The sequence below is a fragment of the Fukomys damarensis genome, unplaced genomic scaffold, assembly GCF_012274545.1.
Source record: "Fukomys damarensis isolate Sample0158 unplaced genomic scaffold, DMR_v1.0_HiC HiC_scaffold_17, whole genome shotgun sequence".
NCBI lineage: Eukaryota > Metazoa > Chordata > Mammalia > Rodentia > Bathyergidae > Fukomys > Fukomys damarensis.
The window spans coordinates 16277016-16283900 of NW_022900929.1; positions in this window are offsets into that span (position 1 = coordinate 16277016).

The following is a 6885-nucleotide window of genomic DNA, read 5'->3' on the forward strand; positions in this document are numbered from 1 at the left end:
TGGGGTGGGGTGTACTAGGGATTAAACCCAGGCCCTTCGCACTGAGCTATATCCCTAGCCCTTTATTTATTTATCATTTATTTATTTTGGGGGGTACCGAAGATTAAACTTGGGTCCTTGCGCTTGCAAGGCAGACAGCAGAACCACTGAGCTAAATCCCCAGCCCTATTTTCTGTGTTTTTTACACAGGGTCTCACTAAGTCACCCAGGCTGGGCTCAAACTCGCAATCCTCCTGCCTCGGCTGGCATCGATGTGTGCTGCCACATGCAGCTAGTTTCAGGTTTCTTCGTTGGGTGGGGGAGAAGGGAGGGAAGATGATTCAGCGTTGGACTCACACATCTGGATGATTCTGCTGACATGTGATTTTGCTGGGCCCAGCACTTTGTCCCTGGTGAGCTCCTGGGGCTTCTTCATCTAGAGCTTGGTGAGAATGGTGCACCTCACAAACCTGGAGACTCTGGAGGAGCAGGACAAGTGTCTGTCTGTTGAATGCAGCTTCTCAGGGAACAGATGTCCAGCTGCACAGATATGGGGTGAGGCACAGGTCTCCCCCTACGAGCCAGCTCCCTGGCTCTCACAGCACTACCCAGTATGGGTGGGTGTCTGTGTGTTTGGGTTAGCTGTGTTTTCCTGGGCTGAAACAATCACATATTGTTTTTGTAATAAGAAAAGGTTAATTTTTTACAAAGCCTGTTCTGGATTGAGCCTTTGTTCTCTGGATGACCAGGGACTTAGTTATAAAGCAGCCGAGATAACCTCATGAAGTAATTTTCTGTCCGATCCTGGAGCTGGTGAGTCCCTGATGAATTCAGGCAGGTGGCTGCCTAGAGGGGTGTGGGACTTCTGCTCCTCCTTCTGTAGGGAGCCTGAGTATCCCTGAAAGACCCCACTGTCCATGTCTGAAGTAGGCAAGCCGGGGTGGGCCTTTCCCTCCCTTCCAGCTCAGAGTCTGCGAATCTCATCTGCTGCAAGACAAATGTATTTCCCCAAAAGGGTTAAAATGATTTGCAGGTCAAGAATGAATATGGCTGGGTATGGTGGCACATGCCTGTAATCCCAGCACTCGGGAGGCTGAGGCAGGAGGATTGCTGTGAGTTTGAGTCCAGCCTGGGCTACATAGTGAGTTCCAGGTTTGTCTCAACTACAGAGTGAGACCCTGTCTCAAAAAAAAAAAAAAAAAAAAAAAAAAAAAAAAAAGAGAAAGAAAAAGAAAAAACACATGAGGTGTCAGGGAGCCGGGCGTGGTGGCACATACCTATAATCCCAGTACTCAAGAGGCTGAGGCATAAGGGTCACCACAAGTTCAAGACCAGCCTGAACAACACTGCGATATCCTGTCTGTAAAAAAAAAGAAAAATCAGGGGATACAAATTATTAGAACTCATTAATTCCTAGGGAAGCATGAACAATTTGGAAACATATTTGCTAAATTGAGATGTTGAAAAGTATGTCTAAGACAGTTATAAACTGCCCTTGAGTAGAACTTGGACTATATTCCTCCAAAGAGAAAGAGCCCAGTAGAATTTATTTGGAATCCTTAAAAAGTCATTGAGTCCTATGTTAACAGAATGAAACTTTTTATACTCACAACCACACACCTCCAGAGACCTTTCTTAAGAGAGAAAAGTCTCCCATTTATATTGCCAGGAGGGATTCCCCTCCACTTTCTTTTTCAGTGCTGGGGATTGAACCCCAAGCCTGATGCATGCTAAGTAAGCAAACAGTGTTCTACCACTGAGCTACACCCCCGCACATCAGTAGGGCTTTTTAAACTTAGAACTTTCCAATTTTATACTGATGCTATGGGAAGGGGATTGGGAATACTATTCTGTGACACCTATGAGCTAGCACCTCAGGCTGTGGTCCAGTACTTCCCACCAAATCCAAACAAAAGATGGGGTTCTAGAGCTAGGGCCCCCCCAGGACCTCCTCTTGAAGGACTCCAGCACCGAGCCAAGGAAAGTGGCATGTGAGGCTGTGGAGCTTGTCTAGGATGCACCCAGAAGTCTCCTTCAGGCCAAGGTCACTGGGGCTTCTTGAATGGGTGGGGTCAGAGATCCCTGCGGGGCCTCAGGCTTTGAGGAAGGTTGGCATCCTGGATCTGCCCGGATCTGTTTCACTCCACTGGGTTCAAGGCACTAAGTGCAGTCTACACAGGTGCTTCTGCCCACCCCACTGTTTTTTCTTTTTTTTGTACCAGGAATTGAACTCAGAACCTTGTGCTTGCAAGGCAGGCAGTGGAACCACTGAGCCAAATTCCCAGTCGTACCCCACTGTTTTGATGACTTTGTGTGTGTGTGTGTGTGTGTGTGTGTGCGTGTGTGTGGTACTAGGGATCAAACTCAGGATCTTATGCTTGCTTGGCAGGCGCAGAGCCACTATGCTACATCCCTAGCCCTTGATGACTTTTTTTTTTTTAGTGAGTTGCAGGGCTGGGGTAGCTAAGGTGCCATGAATCTGTCCCCAGCTCCAGAGAAGGAAGAGTGGAGGATATTAGGGGGATATTGAGGAATACACTGGAAATTTGATCTCCAGGCTCCCAAAGGACAATGGAGAAATAATAAAGCAGGGAGTATGGTAATGATCCCAGCACAGCCCTGGGGAGCATTTATTATTATTTTTACAGAAAAGCTCAGAGGTAAGGTATGGTGGAGGAAGCCTGTTAATCCCAGCACTTTGGGAGGCTGGGGCAGGAGGATTACAAGTTTGAGCCCAACTTGAGCAACTTAGTGATTTAACAAGCCCGTTTCAAAATTAAAAAAATTTTTTTTTCAATGTCTCAATGTGAGGGCCCTAGGCTCAATCACCAATGTCACAAAAACAAACAAGTAAAGCTCAGAAATAAGGTCACTTGGGCAACTTGGGCACCTGGCAGGTGAGGGGCTCTGATCTAAGCTCTCTGGCTCACTAACAGCCCCTTTAAGCCACTGGACCATAGGGCTACTTGCTGAGAATAGAAACCTAAATGTCCCATTCTGCTGGCTACTCCGTGACCAAGAAAGTAGCCCTTGCCTCGGTTTCTCTAAAATGACTTGGCAAAGGACTTTCCTCAGGTTTTCAGCAGGAATCCCTTCCCCCGTGCTCTCACTTGCTTGGCTTCTCAGGGCCGGGACCTCCTGGCCTCACACCCTCGAAGGCCCTCCGCTTCCTCACTTCCCAGCACACAAGGTCTTCAGGGTGGCTGGCTGAGCTCCGAGAGGAGCAGCCACTGTGTGGAGGGGAGGAGCTGGGGCTCTGCACTGCCTGGGGTCGAGGAAAGCTCCAGCAGGCCATAAATTTGCTTCTCTTTGGATCCTCAACCTGAAATGGCTGCCAGGAGGAGGCTGTGGAGTGGAGCTGGCCTCCACCCCCACCACTGACTCGTCACAACTGTCCCCTTCAAGCCTGGTTCTGTGGCCACCAGCTCAGAAAGTAAACAGAAACTGGTGAGCCCAGGATGCCAGGGAGCTAGGCTGGCTGGGCCCGGCTCGCTCCCCATCATGGCCTCATACTCCCTGGCATGAAGGGCCACACAGAGGCAGCATGCTGAGTGCTTGGTGGGCACAAAAGGGTACGACGCCGGCTGTGTGCTGTCCTTTGCCGTCTCTATCAGGGCACTCACATGCAGAGGGAACCAATCCGAGCTGAGACTCTTTATGAAAACCTCTTGGACTTGTACAGTGCTCAACTTTGACAGATGGACATGGTGCCCCCATCAGGGAGAAACCTAAGTTGTATACACACGTGAGGAAGGGGACGACTTCACCGTGGCAGACTGGGGAAGGCTTTGTGGAGGAGGGAACGCTTGGGTTCAGGCTTTGAAGAAAAGGGGTCACCCAGGTAGAGAGCACAGACTGAGCAATGAGCAGCATGCCATCAGCACCAAGCTCAGCCCCTGGGATGGAGGGCACGGGAGTGGGCACAGCAGAAGGATGCACTGGAAAGAGGCAGGTGACAGGACCCACAGTCTGGCTTGTGAGGTGATGGGCAGCTCTATCTAGTAGATTCCTGCTCGAGGTAGGGGTGACACAAATGAGGCTCTTCAGTGGGAAACCACCCGAGCAGCATGGCCACCCTGTGCCCCAGGCTCCAGCGTCCAGAGCTGGGGGCCAGGGGCTCTTGGGTCCCTCAGGCAGGAGGGGAGGATCGGTGGGGGGGCCCTCCACCCGGCAATCCCTCCCTCTCCTCTGGCTGTGTCCTCCCCACCCCTCTGCCCTGGCCACCTCTCCCTGGTCAGGTCAGGACAGTGACGCAGGAGTCAGAGGCCCTAGGGAGCAGGGTGCAGTGGGGAGCAGGGCTAGGACAGCGCACACGCAGATGCATGTGGACGTGTGTACATGTGGAGGCCCACAGCCGTGCTGGGTTTGGAGGGGAGGGCCTGAGCAGCTCCAAGGTGAGGGGAGGGTAGCGCAAGGCAGGCGTTGGGTCGGAGCCTCCTTCATCTAGCCAGAAGTTCCCAGCCCTGTCTCCCATGGGCCTCTCCGTCTTTCCATACACATTTTCAGTCATGCTCTCCCTGTTCTTAGAGCCTCATGGCTCCCTTCTTCATCCCCAGCAGGTCACGTCAGCGTGACAACCCTGACTGCAAACTCTTCATCTCCCTCCTGGGCCTTTGTTCCCTGGAGCTTTTTTTGGCGGGGGGTGTTCTTGTTTTGTTTTCAGTACTGGGGATGGCTATAAAACTCAGAGCCTTTACATTGAGCTACATCCCAGCCCCACCCCCTTTTAAATCTGAGACAAGGTCTTTTCACTAAGTCAATAGATAAATTTCCTGGCTCAGCTGGAACTTGTGATCCTCCTGCCTCAGCCTCCCAGAGTGCTACGATTACAGGTGTAAGCCACTACTCTTGTCTGTGTGATTCACAGCTATCCCCCGGGGTCCCTGGCAGAGTATGTAGTCCATAAACATTTCTTTCTTTAAAAAAAAAAAAATCTTGAATGAATGATTTCCTACCCTTTTAAAAAGAAATCCAAGGGGAATGAGGAAAAAATAAGAACCAAGATACATCATGTAAAGGTACAAGATCCCACTGATGAATGTAACTGTATTGTTTACCTTAAATATAACAATAAACTTAGAAAAGAAATCCAAATTCTTCAAGGTAGCATTCAAGGCCCTTCACAATGTGACTCCTCCCCAGCCACACTCGGGCTTCACCTTCGGGCTCTCCTTCCACAGCTGCCCCCCACATCTCCGACCCTCCCTCAACTCTGCGAGCTGCCCCCCCATCCTCCCGCTCTTCCCATTGGAACCCCGCCCACTCCTCAAGGCTGCTTCCAGCACCAGGTGTGTCTTCCTCCCCCCTGCTGGAGGGAGCGACCCCTTCCCAGCTCTCCTCCGCACAATGCAGCTCTGCAGGCTGCATCCCTGGATCCCCAAAATTCACCTCAATTCTCACCTGTTACAATCTCCAGGCTGCTGGAGCTAGCTAGGTCTCAGCACCTCTTTTTGTCCTGCAAAGTGTCTTGTAAGAAGCAGGTAGGCAGATGGGGAGTGCAGTTCAATGGTATAGCCCTTGCCTAGTGTGTACCAGGCCTTAGGTTCGATTCCCAGCACAGCAAAAACAAAAACAAAAAACAAACGAGAAATAAAGTAGGTGCCGAATGTACACATAAGATAGCTCTAATACCACATGACTGGGTAGAGCAGAGAACCAGCTATAACCTCTGCATTTGTAAGACTGTTGTTTTTATGACCTCTAAGTGAAGTAAGATGAGTACTTTTCTTGTACCCATTTAACAGGTGAGAATACTGAGGCTCAATGGTTGAGGCCACTTCCTAAGGTTTGAGAGACCACCTAGCCTGCTCCAGGGAGCTTGCCCCTCTGCCTTGAAGCTTCCAGAAGCCACAAAAGCTAAACTGCAAATCCCAGCTACCAACACTCTTGGGATCAGCTCAATTTCTAGGCTTGTAAAAATTTTACCAGAAGGCTAACCTATATCATAGGTCAAAAAGCCCGATGTCAATTGGACATGGTGGTGCATGCCTGTAATCTCAGCACTCTGGGAGGCTGAAGCAGGAGGATCACAAATTGAGCCTAGCTCAGGCAATTTAGTGACTCTGTGAGACCCTGTCTCAAAATAAAAAAGGGCTGGGGATGTAGTTCAGTGCCAAGGTCCTAGGTTCAATGCCCCCCAGCAGGAGAAAAAAAGAGGAAGGAAGGAAAGAAGGCAGGACAGCTGGGCGTGGTGGTGCACACCTGTAATCCCAGCACCTTGTAGGCTGAGGCAGGAGAATTGCTGTGAGTTCGAGACCAACCTGGGCTACACATTGAGTTCCAGGGCAGTCTGAACTACATAGTGAGATCCTGTCTCAAAAAATCAAAAAAATAAAAAAGGCAGGAGAGGAAAGAAGCTCACACCTGTAATCCTAGCACTCTGGAGGCTAAGGTGGGAAGATCACCATGAGTTTGAGGTCAGCCTGGGCTACATAGTTCAAGTCCAGTGTGGTATGTGTAGTGAGATGATGTCTTGAAGAAAAGAAAGAAAGAAAGAAAAGGGGGGAAAAAGCTGATGTGAAAGCACAGGAGTGTCCTGAATAGCATACCAGTGGGGTTTTCAGGGTCGTAGGAAGTGAGGACTAGGGAGGAGAGCTACAAATTCCTTGCTCCATTTGTCCCCATCCAGTTCCTCAACATGGACCACAGTAGTTTCTAGGCGTTGCCCAGAGACCGAAGGAAGGCAGACCAGTTACTTCCAGGCTTCCAGACCCAGCGATTCCACCAGAACCCAGCAACCCAGCAGCCCTGAGCGGCGGCCGGAGATTGGGACGCCCCCAGCCCCCACCCCAGGGCAGGACTCAGTGTCCCCAGTCTTCAAATAGCAGCACTCTCAGCTCAGGGGCCAGGTATCCCGCCCATCCCGGGACCCCGGCCCGTGGTCCAGTGCGCCTCGTGTCTGCACGC